The sequence below is a fragment of the Mus caroli genome, unplaced genomic scaffold (assembly GCF_978045245.1).
Source record: "Mus caroli unplaced genomic scaffold, Mus_caroli_1 scaffold_20, whole genome shotgun sequence".
NCBI classification, from domain to species: domain Eukaryota; kingdom Metazoa; phylum Chordata; class Mammalia; order Rodentia; family Muridae; genus Mus; species Mus caroli.
In genome coordinates, this window is record NW_028227275.1 from 58075394 (window position 1) to 58087910 (window position 12517).

Here is a 12517-nt window from a genome sequence, read left to right on the forward strand (position 1 = left end):
CGATTTAGTGACAACTCTGACGCTGGGTTCACCATCAGCTCTGAGCTGAGTTTGGGAGTCGTGGATTCCCTCATCAAAACAATGATATCCTGGCTTAGTAGTGCCTTCAGAGTGCTGAGCATGTCAACATATGGCCACACCCTGAAAGTTTGCTGTGCTGAGTTTTTATCCAAACGCTCTTAACTGTAAAAGGGAAAGGATGGGGGCATTAGTGGGCACTGCCCAGGGAGCTAACCCGCAGTGTGGAGCCCCCTGAGCTTTCCTGGTCTGTTTCAGTTTTGCCCTCTGGAGCGCAGCAGCCACTATACTGAGTACAGACGTGGTTTTGGTTTGGCTTCCCTGCATCTGTGTCGTTTATTTTTCTTCTTGTGTTTCAGTTGCCTCAAGTCTTACCTCTCTGTTAACGCTTCTATGCAAATGGAGGTCCCAGATCAGCCCTTGTTGAAAGTTTTCTTTCTGACTCAGAGAGCCGGTTTCCCTCCTTTTTGAATATATTTTTTCTTTTTCTTTTATATTATAACATAATTACATAATTTCCTTTTCTCTTTCCTCCTCTAAACCTTTCCATATATCAATCCTTATTCTCTTTCAAATTCTTGGCTTTGTGGGCCAATATCTGGGTTTTTTTTAAAGATTTATTTATTATTATAAATAAGTACATCGTGGCTGTCTTCAGACACCCTGGAAGAATCAGATCTCATTACGGGTGGTTGTGAGCCACCATGTGGCTGCTGGGATTTGAGCTCAGAACCTTCAGAAGAGCAGTCAGTGCTCTTACTTGCTGAGCCATCTTGCCAGCCCGTGTTGTTGTTGTTGTTGTTTTTTAAAGATTTATTTATTTATATGTATGTAAGTACACTGTAGCTGTCTTCAGACACTCCAGAAGAGGGAGTCAGATCTCGTTACGAATGGTTGTGAGCCACCATGTGGTTGCTGGGATTTGAACTCTGGACCTTCGGAAGAGCAGTCGGGTGCTCTTACCCACTGAGCCATCTCTCCAGCCCCGTGCTGTTGGTTTTAAGTCAGGGTCTCACTATGTAGCTCTGCCTGTCCTGGAATTCGTTATGTAAACTAGACTGGCTTGAAAATCATGGAAATCTGCCTGCCTCCACTTCCTGAGCCTTGAGAATCATGGAAATCTGCCCGAGACTCTCCTGAGCCTTGAGAGTCATGGAAATCCGCCAGAGACTCTCCTGAGCCTTGAGCTCCAAGGTGTTGGCCCTCTGATTTCACTGCTTGCTTCACACAACTTTCGGCTCAGGCCTCGCTTTTCATCACTGATTGCTTCTGGGTTCCTGGTGTAGTCAGCATTCTCACCTCCAGGAAATGGTCTTCTGCTGTGGTGCCTTGGGTAGCCCCTTCCAGTACCTGCGGACCTAGAGGATAGTTCTCCGGCTTGACTCTGAGGCTTGTCTTATCAGGTCCTATGAGGAGCGCAGCCATCCTGAGGCTGGTTCTCCTTTGTTTTTTTCTGGGGACAGAGCCTGCTTCCCTCACCATTGGCCATCTCCCACAGGGAAAGGTCAGGGAGGCGGCTGCCTTCCATATTGCCTGGTCTAAGCAGCTGCTTCCTCGAGGCTGTCTCCTGATGTCAGTGTGTGGGGTTGAAGGGATGTCCTTGCTCAGCTCCAGCTGTGGTTCAGGCTTCGGGTGTGCCTCTGAGGGTTTCCTGGCCCCTGCTGTGCTCTGCAGTGTGGACTTAGATTGTAGGTGCCTGTGTTATCAGAGGTCAGGATGAGCAGCCGGCCCTGGCCTTCCTGTGAGCCAGGTTCCTCAGTGACTCAGATGTCCAGGGGTCACAGGTTCCACTTTCCTAAGAATCCTGTCTCCACTAGCTGTGAAAGGCACTCCTAGGAAGACTTGTCGGAGAATGCCGAGCGCACAGGACAAAGCATTTGTCACCCAGAGTCCTCCTGTGGTGGGAGTCTGCGAGAGGCTGAGGACACTGCTGTAGTCAGTGGACTTCTGTATGCTAAATCCATACCTTTTCCACTTTGGCTGAAGATGCCCTGACTGTAGTATTGTGTTAAAAGGAGGGAGATGTCTCCAGATGAGAGAAAAGGTGTGTGTCTGGCTAGGTTTCTATGGCTGGGATAAACACCACTATCAAAAGCAGCTTAGAGAGGAAGGGTTCATTTGTCTTACAGGCCATAGTCCATCCTGACGGGACGGAAATGAGGCCAGGAACCGAGGCAGAGGCACCTCGTGCTTCCTCAGCCTGCTTTCTTAGATAACTGAGGACAGCGTGCCCAGGGATGGAACTGGCCACAGGGCACTGGGCCCTCCCACACCAGTCATTAAGGAAAGGCTCCATACATTTTTCTCTACTTTAAAAAATCTTATTTACGTGTTGAGAATCTTATACATTTTGATAACATTTCTCTTCTTGTAACTCTTCCTAGGGTCCCCCATCTTCCTACCTATCCGACTGCATATTTTCTCTTTCTGTTAAAAACAAAATAGCACACTCACTCACACACACACACACACACACACACACACACACACACACACGACTATTGAGTCTGATTTGTATTGGCCAACTACTCCTGAGCTTGCGGGCTTCCCTGGCAAGCGGTTAATATATCCAGTGTTACTCCATGAAGAAACCCGACTTTCTCTTCCCCATAACCTCTCAGTTGCAATGAGCTTCTTGCTAGGGTGGGCCTCACGCCTGCTCCTCCTTCTCTGTGCTGGGATTCTGTCTGACTTGTCTGCTCATGTGCCATCAGCTCGTGTGCATCTTACCTGTCAGGTCTGGAGAGTGCTGTTTGCGCCATATCTGGCTCCTACAGTCTTTCTGCCTCCTTGTCTACAGAGATCTCTGCGTTTTGAGAGGAGGGGTGTGAAAAAGACACCCAGTTTAGGGCCCAGCGTTTCAATAGTGGAGACAGTTTTCTCAACTGAAGTTCCCTTTTCTCGGGATGACCCTAGTTTTTGTGCCCCAGAATGGGACTGAGAGACTGATGTTTTCTGCAAGGCGGGAATTCCTAGCCTTGCCTCCTTCTGCACTTCCTCTGTGTCCTCATCCCTTGGACAGTTCCTAGGCTGCTAGGGTAGAGAAAGAATCAAGGATCCAGAAGTAGGTTGGACCGGGCGTGGTGGCGCACGCCTTTAATCCCAGCAGAGGCAGGCAGATTTCTGAGTTCGAGGCCTGCCTGGTCTACAAAGTGAGTTCCAGGAGAGCCAGGGTTATACAGAGAAAAAGAAAAAAGAAAAGAAAAGAGGTGGGAGTGGCCAGGGGCTACCTAAGGATCTCCTTGTGTCTGTGGCATCTATGAGATTTCTAGTGTTATCCATTTGAGGCCAAATGGGGGAAACAGTCCCATAAGGGAAAGCCAGATGAGTAGCTCGCCCTGCCCAGAAGGCAGATCCATAGGGAAAAGGAGAGGAAGATTTGGAGCAAGAATGTGTTGGGGAGAGGTCATGGCTTTCCCAGAGGGAGCTGCTTTGGAAGTAATGGGTATGGAGACGATGGGGACCGGGGATAGGTAGCATGTCTTGCTCTCACCAGGATCCAAGTTTCTCCCTGGTGTTAAAGGAAACTCCCTGGCTACCTTCAGCCTCTCCTAGCCAGCATACTAGGCTTGAGTCTGTGTCCTGGCTCTCTTCTTTGAGACAGACTCAGCCTCCTTGGGCTCCGGTTCCTTTCTCTGCAGCGAGGAAGCAAGAGCAGCACTCTGGAGTGGTTGGAGGAAGGACTGACCACTTGGCAAGTAGGAACTGGACTTGAATTTGAACTTGATCTGGGAACCAGGCGGACACTCTTGAGACCAAGAGAACAATTCTTCCCAGACGTTTGGAATCGAGTTGATGCCAAGGCTAGCTGGTGCCAGGTTGTGGTGGCCGGGCTGGAGAGATCTCAGAAAGTACACAGACAGGCTGGTGACCTGCTGCAGAAGTGTGTGTTTATCTTGGGGATTCTGAGTATACTTGCTTCCCATTTTTATGGCTTCAGGGCCAGTGTTGACCTAGGGCAGGGACGGTGGCCAGGCTGTCACTGGACTTCTGTGACACAATAGGCATCGTAGCCACTGACAGGCCTGATGGAGCAGGCTGGAGTGCGACTGAGTCTGCTCTAGGTGGACACAGAGTAGGTGGCAGCCACTACCACAGCTCCCCCTCTTCCCATGACTGCTGGATTCCTGGACTTCACTTCATGGAGCCGGAGACGAGAGAGTCCTGCTCTGATCTCAGTTTGAGCAAATGAAAACCAGCTTGGAGTCTTCCTTGAAGTATGGCCTGAGGTGCTATCCCTATCAGGACCCCAGTTGATGGGAGAGTGGGAAGCGTCCCATAAACTGGGGGCCGAAGAGTCAGATGCTTGTGTGGCCATTCCCTCAAGATCCTGAGCCACTTCCTCCCTCTCTGTGAGGTGAGGAGAGCAGACCACCTCCTTAGATAACTGGAGATTGGATGGGATTGCATATGGAGGCCACCATTTGACATAGTATTTTAATATGTCACTCTCTTCTTTCTGTATTGAGGCAGATTTCTCATCTGAATCCATGATTCATCTAGACTAGATAGCTAGCTTGGTCTGGGGACCCAGTCTGCCTCCTAAGTTTTAGGGCTACTACAGCTGCCTGGAATTTTTATATAGGTTCTGGAGGCCTAAACTCCACTTCTCACACAGAACAAGGCACACACTGAACCATCTCCACAGCTCATTAAGCCTCTCTTCTTTTAAAAGAAATAAAGATCTTCTGTATAGCCTAGGCTAGCCTGTGTAGCCCAGGCTGGACTCACGTTCATTTCTTCTGACCCTGCTTCTCAAATACTGAGATTACAGGCATGTGCCATCATGTTAAAATAACTTCTCACACTGGTTGTGCAAGCACAGACGGCATGCCTGTCCTTTGAGCTCAGGAGCATTTGGGTCCCGAGGCTCTGTGGGCAGGGGGACCTTGGCCTTCAGGTCTCTGCTTTCTGTCCCTCCAGCTCTTCTGAGGTGGCTGTAGTGAGACCAGCAGAGCAAGTAGCCTGCTCCCTTCAGCTCAGCCGAGCTGTGAGGCCTGGAGTGGCTGTGTTGTGGATTTCCATAGATTAGGGTGACTGTCAGCCCTAGGAAGCTGGAAGCTGAGAGTCCTGTGTGCTTGGCCTGGGCCAGCCTCCCTCCCTGCCCCCTCTGGAGCAGCCTCCACAGGCAGCTGGCTTTGGTTTCCCCCATGTTTTTCCAATTATGTGGAATGGTCTAAAAACAGCAGTAGCAGGGGCCTTATTTGGGAGTCGCCACCACTGTCTGTCCTCCGCAGCCTGCAGCTCCGTCACTGTTAGCGTCTCCAAGTCCTGCTCTTTGTGGACCCTTCGCCCTGGTGCTCTGGTTTTTGTCACCTAGACTTTGGGACAGTGACTTAACAACACGTATCCTACTTTGTAGGCCACAAATTATCAGACCAGAGGACTCTGGCCAGGCAAAGCTGGCCACTGGACCTATTGCTGTGGGTCGTCTGGACAAGGCCTAGCAAGTTACAGGATGGGCATGGATTGGGTACCCCCCTCCCTCCACTCCTTCAAGATGTAGTTTTAACAGATGCTTAACTGTCAGGGATAGTCTGGGTTGGGGCTGCTGAAAGAACAGAGGGCCTCACTGTTGGGTCTGATGGGTAGTAGGGACAACTGGAGCTACTTTGACTAACCCTCATATCCAGTCATCCATCCATCCATCCGTCCATCCATCTTTCCACCCACCCACCCGGACAGATTAGCCAGATGGGCAGGCAGCCCTCAGCCAGGGCCAAGAATAATGGGTGTGTTTGTTCCCAGAGTCTGGCTGGCTAGTCACTTATCAGGGAAGTAGGTCAAAGGGAAAAGAAAGGAGGTCCTGTGGGGGAGTCTGCACCGCAGCCTTGATTGGCATTGACTTTGCAAACAGAAGGCAGCTGCTGTTCTCAGCCATGGACCGTGAATTTTTAATAGCAAGAAAATTGGATCTCATGGTCCAGGAGACTGCGTGGTAAGCCTGTATGCTATCGTGTTGTGCGTCTGTGTAACTGAGGTGTAAGTGCATCAGAACACTCATTTTGTGAGTGTTGGGTCAGATCAGTTCTGACAGTTGATACGTGTGTGTAACTGCCACCCCAGTGAGAGACTGTTTTCATCACTCAGAAAGGGCCTCTGGGCTCCTACCTCTCATCCCCCTGGGAGGCAGGGCACAGGCCATATTCTTAGAAAGGAAAGCTTTCCTTGGGGTTAGGGCACAGGCTGGCTACCAGTTGATGCTTTCTGGCTGTGGTAAGCAGTGTGAGGTGTCTTCCACAGACCGACCACCTCTTGCTTCATGCTCCCCTCACTCCTGTAGCTCACTCCCAACTCCAGCCTGGTTACCTGAGGCTCCTTTGTCTCTGGAGAGCAGTTGTGAGTTGGTAGGGTCCTGGAGAGCCCTCTAAGCTGTCCAGAGGAACCCCCACCCCAAACACACACACACACACACACACCACACACTCTCACACACTTTCTCTGAGCATGCGATTCCCTGTATTCTGATCTCCACCACTTAGAAGGAGTCTTGTCAGGTCCAGGGTACTCAGCTGACACTTGGACCTCCTGCTTGTCTTAGAGAAGTGTATAGGTTCCAGCTCCTTTTGGCCTCCAGTCTCTGTGCATCTTGTACCTCTTGTTTCCTTTCTGGCCATGTTGCCTGGACCTACTCCCACCCCACACACACTTCTCCTGGGCTTCCCTGGTTGGCCATTGCTCCAAGCTTGCCTTCAGAGGCCTGCTTTAATGCCATGTCTCCTTGGCTCTATGTCTCCTCTGAGGGATGGCGTGTGCTTAGGTTATGCTTCCATCGCTGCTGTGAAGGACAACTGGATTTAGCTCCCTCACTTGTAGCTTCCCAGGGGACCAGGGTCAGGGCCCAGGAAGCTGGATACATACTTAAGTGTGGTGGCCAGAGCTGAGGTTCTCTGGTTGTCTGCAATCTTTAGCAGCTAGCTGGGATGCATCTAGTGGGGCCAGCTTTCTCCTCTCTACCTCCCTCAGAGACATGGTGTGGCAGCATATGGTTTCCTAGGGCCTCCTCATGTGCCTGTGAAGTCTGGGTTTGTGCTTTATCCACTTAGGAATGCCACCTGAGTCCTGCCTCTGAACTTTTCAGCTGTGTTTAAATTTATTTATTTTGATTTTATGAGATCAGGCTGACCTCAAGCTTGTGATGGTCTTCCTGCCTCTGCCTCGAGCGTGCTACTACGATTACAGATGTGCACCAACCACATGGTTTCTGTGAGCCATATGGGCTGCTGATAGTCATCTTCGACCTAAAGAAAAATGATGTTTTCACATAGTCAAGTGTAGTCAATTATTTGGACTCCAGCCAGCCACCATGGATGGTAGTAGTAGTGTCCCCTCAGGGTGGAGATGGCTGCCATGGCATAGGTCTCAGCCTTCGCTCACTTCTTCCTGGAGCTGCTTGAGGGTCTTTGGAGTGGTTATGCTTCTCAGATGGGGGGCCACGCACAAAAGTGAGAGAGCTTGCTCACAGCTGCTGATGGGACCACAGCTGGGGCACTCAGCTCACAGCCTATTCTACATACCCTTCCTGGGGCTCCCTTCTGTAGACTCCTGATGCAGAGCACACAGATGTTCATTAAGCCTTAGGCAGCTCTAGGAGCTGCAGGACAGTGTGTGACCAATGGCTGTGGCTAGAGGGATGGCTCAGGGGTTGACACTGATGGATGGATAACCTCACTCAGGTCAGTTCTCAGCACGAGTGTCCTGCCGCTCTAAACAGACTTTTTTTTTTTAAGAACTGAGCCTTGAGCCCAGAGCTGTGTGTACTAGACCTTTCCTTGTCACTGTGACAGATGCTGGACAACAGCAACACAAAGGAGGGTTTGGTTTATTCTGGCTCCCAGCTCAAGGGCCCAGCCCATCGTGATGGGGACGGACGGTGGGACGGACGGCTGCAGGGCTGTGAGGCCACTGCCGCATTGCAGCCAGGAAGTGGGTGAATGCTGGAACTTACTTTACTGGCTGAGACCCGTCTATGGGATGGTGCTGCCGTATTCAGGGTGGGTCTTCTCTCCTCTGCTAAGCCTCTTTGGAAACACTCTCACAACACACCCAGAGATGTGTCTCCCAGGTGATTCCCAGTCCTGTTGAGCTGACCATGAAGAACGTGGCACGGTGAGGTGTAGCCTTCTTTAGCGACCTCACCAGCTGGGTTGGAGTCTCCTAGCCCTCTGCCCCAACCTTTAATTTGCCCAGGCTTAAAGCCATTCTTTCTGTGTCACCTGTGATCTTCATTAGGGAGATCACAGGGAGGAGTGTCCATTGCCTCAGTGTTTGGAGGCCTGTGCTGGGGCTGAGATAGGAGCTTTCCGATATGTTCCCAGCTCTTCCCAGCTTTGATGGAGAACTTTTTCCACTCGAGTTTCAGGTCAAGCAGCTTGTTCAAGGCTGTTTGGTAGAGAATGTAGGTGGTCACTGACATCAGGCCTTGGAGCTTACACTGACTACTGAACCAGACTGCTGGTGTGAGTACCTGCTCAGTGGCCTGAGGGTCATGGTGGAGAGGGAAAGCAGAGGCATATAGTGACAAGAGATGGAAGAGGAAGGAGCACACCTGGGAGAGGCCTAAGATTGGCTCTGACTTCACTCTGTGCTGGACAGCAAGTGACTTTGTTGGGAGTTATACTCTCAGCCCAGAACTCAGGCCTGGTGTCTGTGGGGCCATTCCTCATGAGCTCAGCCTTCCTCACATGCCTGTTGGTCTGTTCCAGGTGAGCCATTCAGGCACTCACTTGGGTCTCATATTAGGAGCAGAGCCCAAGACAGCTCTGGCCACTTCCTTTGGGCCTGTGACCCTGTGGTCATTAGGCAGGGTTTCCCAGGCCAACGTACTTCTTGGCATTAGTCTAACCACTTTCCCCCTAAGGGGGCAGTGGAGAAACTTAATCAATTGCTAAAAAAACACAAAGCTCTTGGCTACCTGCCAGCCGGGAAGCCGCAAGGCCAGGCAGGGCCAGGCTGTTTATGGTCTCTCTCTCTCTCTCTCTCTCTCTCTCTCTCTCTCTCTCTCTCTCGGGCTGCAGAGTGAGTGGAGATCTGCTCAGTCACTGCACTGCCCACGCAGCCTCAGCCTTAGAGCTAAGGAAGAAGCTGGCCATGCCTGCTCTGGGGGAAGCTGAGGAGGAGACCGGGGCAGGAGTCATGGGGACAGAGAAGGGCTGGATCTTAGCTTTTGGTCTTGAGGAGAAAGGAGTTGGCAGGGCAGAGCCACAGAGGTCATGGATGCCTCCCAGGTGTGTGCAGCCTCACAGAGGGGCTGGGCCCTTTAGGCGCAGCTTGGTACCTTGGGATTGTGGTAGACTGTGTGGGAGGGTTGGGCTGTCCCCCATGGCTGTGAGGTGGCAAGGGCTCTGCCTGGGATCCCTGCCTTCTTTCTTGTATTAATTGGGTCTTGCCATATTCCCAAGGAAAGATTATTAGTTTTCTTGTTGTAGGGAGGGGAAAAAAAACCCTTTTCCGTGGAGAGATTAGTTTTTCAGTGCCCACACCACCCAGGCTCCTGCAAAGGTGGCTGACAAGTCTGGGCCACACCTGCAGGTGGATTGGAGTTTCGGCTCCATCCTGCCTTTTACCCTGTTCTTCCCTTTACCATACTGAGACCCCAGAAGCCAAAGCCTCCTGTCCTCAGTTCCGGCTCCAGGGAAGAAGCCTTGCACCCTGGTTGCAATGCACCCTGGTCGCATCCCTCCTAGTCTGAAACTCTTCCCGGTCTACACCTGACCCCAGTTCAGAAACCGCCTTCCTCATAAAAGGAAAAAATTCTGTTTACCTCAGAAAGGAAACCGTCAATGTAAACCAGGAAAGAAATTTAAAGTATTATGTATGTGTGTGAGTGCTTTTCTTACACGTGTGTGTACCATGTGCATGCCTGGTGCTTTCAGAGTTCAGGAGGGGTCAGATTCCCTGGAACTGGAGCTCCGGGTGTTTGTGAGCCACCGTGTGGGTGCTTGGTACTGAACCCAGGTCTTCTGTAAGAGCAGCCAATGCTCTTAACTGCTGTGAGTCTTTTCTCTAGCCTGATAATTAGCAACATTTAAATGACCCAGAATTCATCTGGCTGAAGCTGCTTGTAACAGGTCTACATGTTTTCCACTTTTTCTCCAACAAGTGTTTATTGGGTATCTATTTATTATTTTATTTATGTTGTGTGTACATGTGGAGGTCAGCGAGCAACTCAAAGGCGCTGGTCCTGGCCACCACTAGGGTCCCAGAGCTTGTACGAGGTTAGCAGGCTTGGTGGCGGACACCTTTACCCACTGAGCCATCTGGCTGCCATGATTTTCACTTTCCCCATGCACAGTCCAAATGCGTATTTGTTCACAGTGTACGTGCAGACGCAAGCGTTGCTTCTTATAGTTCAAGAGCATTTTCTATATCATTAAGTCTTCTCCAGGGCCTGATGTTCTGTGTCTCTGTAAACACCTTTAAGCATGAATGCCCCCTGAGATATAAAATGAACCCCTTCCCTGCCTCTCTTCCTCCTTGTGTACTGTGGGATGTCTGGCCTGCTAGCAGGTTCTCCTTTCAGGTGTTGGGTTTTTTTGTTTTTTGTTTTTTTTCTCTTCTGGAGCTATGTGTCAGGATTTGTGTCTGTGCACTACAGAACAGGCTTTGGGCTGTGCTCAGGGGGCAGATGGTTCTAACCTGCTTTCCAGAAAGCCTGGGCTGGCTGCAATGCTTGAAGAAGCTGTGATACACTAGATCTCAAATAGACTTTCCTAGCACTCCATCGAGGTGCCAGTCACTAGAGGCCACTTGTTTTCATAGTTCTTGACTGTGACCTCCCCTCCCCTCCCCTCCTCTTCCCTCCCTTCCTTTTTTTCCTTATTAAGCAAAAGACCTTATGTTATGTGTTTGTCTGCGTGTGTGTGCACCCCGTGTGTGTGGTGATGATGGAAGTTAGACAGAGCATCAGGACCCCGGAAATGGAGTTCCTGATCATGGTGATCACCATGTGGGTTCAGGGCACTGATCTAAGTCCTCTGCAGTACCAGCACGTGCTCATAGCCACTGAGCCCTCTCTCCAGCTTCTCCTTTTTGTTTGATTATTGTATGTGCATGTGGGCCCGCAGGGCAGGGGGCATGGGGGAATAAAGGGAGTAGGAGAAAACCTGCGTCCCGCCAGAGTTCTGTTGCTTTGGGCAGGTGGACGCGGGAGGACTGCCACTCACTTTCCACGGGGCCCGGGGTGGGTGTCTGGCTGTGGGAAGCTACGGACCCAGCCAGCCATGCTAGACAAGGGGCAGTCCTAGGTAGCAGGTTCTCAGCCTGGGGCATCCCAGACACCGCTGGGGCTTTATCTGCATGACTGATAGTCACATACCTCTCCTGAGGGGCTTTGGGGGCAGTAACTTCAACAGGAGTCAAGGAGACATGATTGAACACCTTCCCATGTAGGTGGGAATCACCACCCATTGGGTCCCCGGGGTTCCAGACCTTTGCTTGGCTGGAGACCAGGCTATCTGTGAGCAGCCCACTGCCTCATGTGCGCCCATGTGTACCCTGGCACCATGTGAAGGTCATGGGACAGCTCTGTTCTCTCCACTCACGTTTAAATGGGTTCCAGGAACTGGACTTTCTTTAGGCTTGCTCAGCACTGTGCTGTCTCGCTGACCCCAGGCATGGCCACGGTGCTCACTGCAGGTCGCCCCCCAGCCTGAGGGCTCAGAATGACATATGCTTTTTTACACAGATAATAGGAAAATCAGAATTATGCGCTATGACCTGTAGAATGAAGAAAGCTTCAGATGTCTGTGTTTCTAAATGTGGCGGTGTGTGTGTGTGTGTGTGTGTGTGTGTGTGTGTGTACGCAGTCTTGCCCTCTTGTTTCAGTGCTGTGACTAGATTCTTTCCCTGAGGTGTTTGGCTCTTCCCGGTCACCCAGTTCCTCATGGAAAACCTTTGCCCCCTTGTTAGAGAACCTCAGATCAGCCCTGTAGCCCTTTCAGCTTCTTTCCTTCCAGGCTTTTATCTGAGTGTTGCAGTCTGTCTGGCTGTCTGCGTCTGTGGTTGGAATTCTGCTGCACTGCACACACAGCATGCTATTTGCTTGTGGCTTTCTTAAGGACAGGCTGGGTTTGGAGCTGCCTAGTGCCCTGTGTGTGGCGGGTCCTTAGCAGAGTGTGGCCTATGGGATGGCTCTCCCTGCATAGTGAGGATGCTGGTCCCAGCATATACTTAACAGCATGTACTGTCCACCGTGCTTCAGAGTAACCACTGCTCACTGCCCAGCTGTCCCTTCTGCTTAGGGTCTCTGCCTTCCAGCATTGCCCTGAGCCTCCTTTTGAAACCTCTTAGCCCAACATCTTGTGTATGAGATCCAGTTTGGACACCATGCCTTTCTTGAGGTAATCAAACAAAGTGGAGGCATGGTGGATTTGGTGGGTCCACAGAGCAGTGCCCTCCTGTGAGAAAGACCGTAGAGACACACAGTGCAGTCGGCTGTGTGAAGCTGGAGGCACGGATCAGAGTGGTTGGCAATGAACCAAGGAACGCCAAGTATTTC

At 51.1% G+C, this 12517-nt stretch overlaps 1 protein-coding gene across 1 annotated transcript in view; it reads left to right on the forward strand.

Moving 5' to 3' along the window:
* Positions 1-12517, forward strand: part of Lrp5 (LDL receptor related protein 5) — a 106737-nt gene that overhangs the window by 39930 nt on the left and 54290 nt on the right. The gene's annotated exons all lie outside the window — the stretch shown is intronic.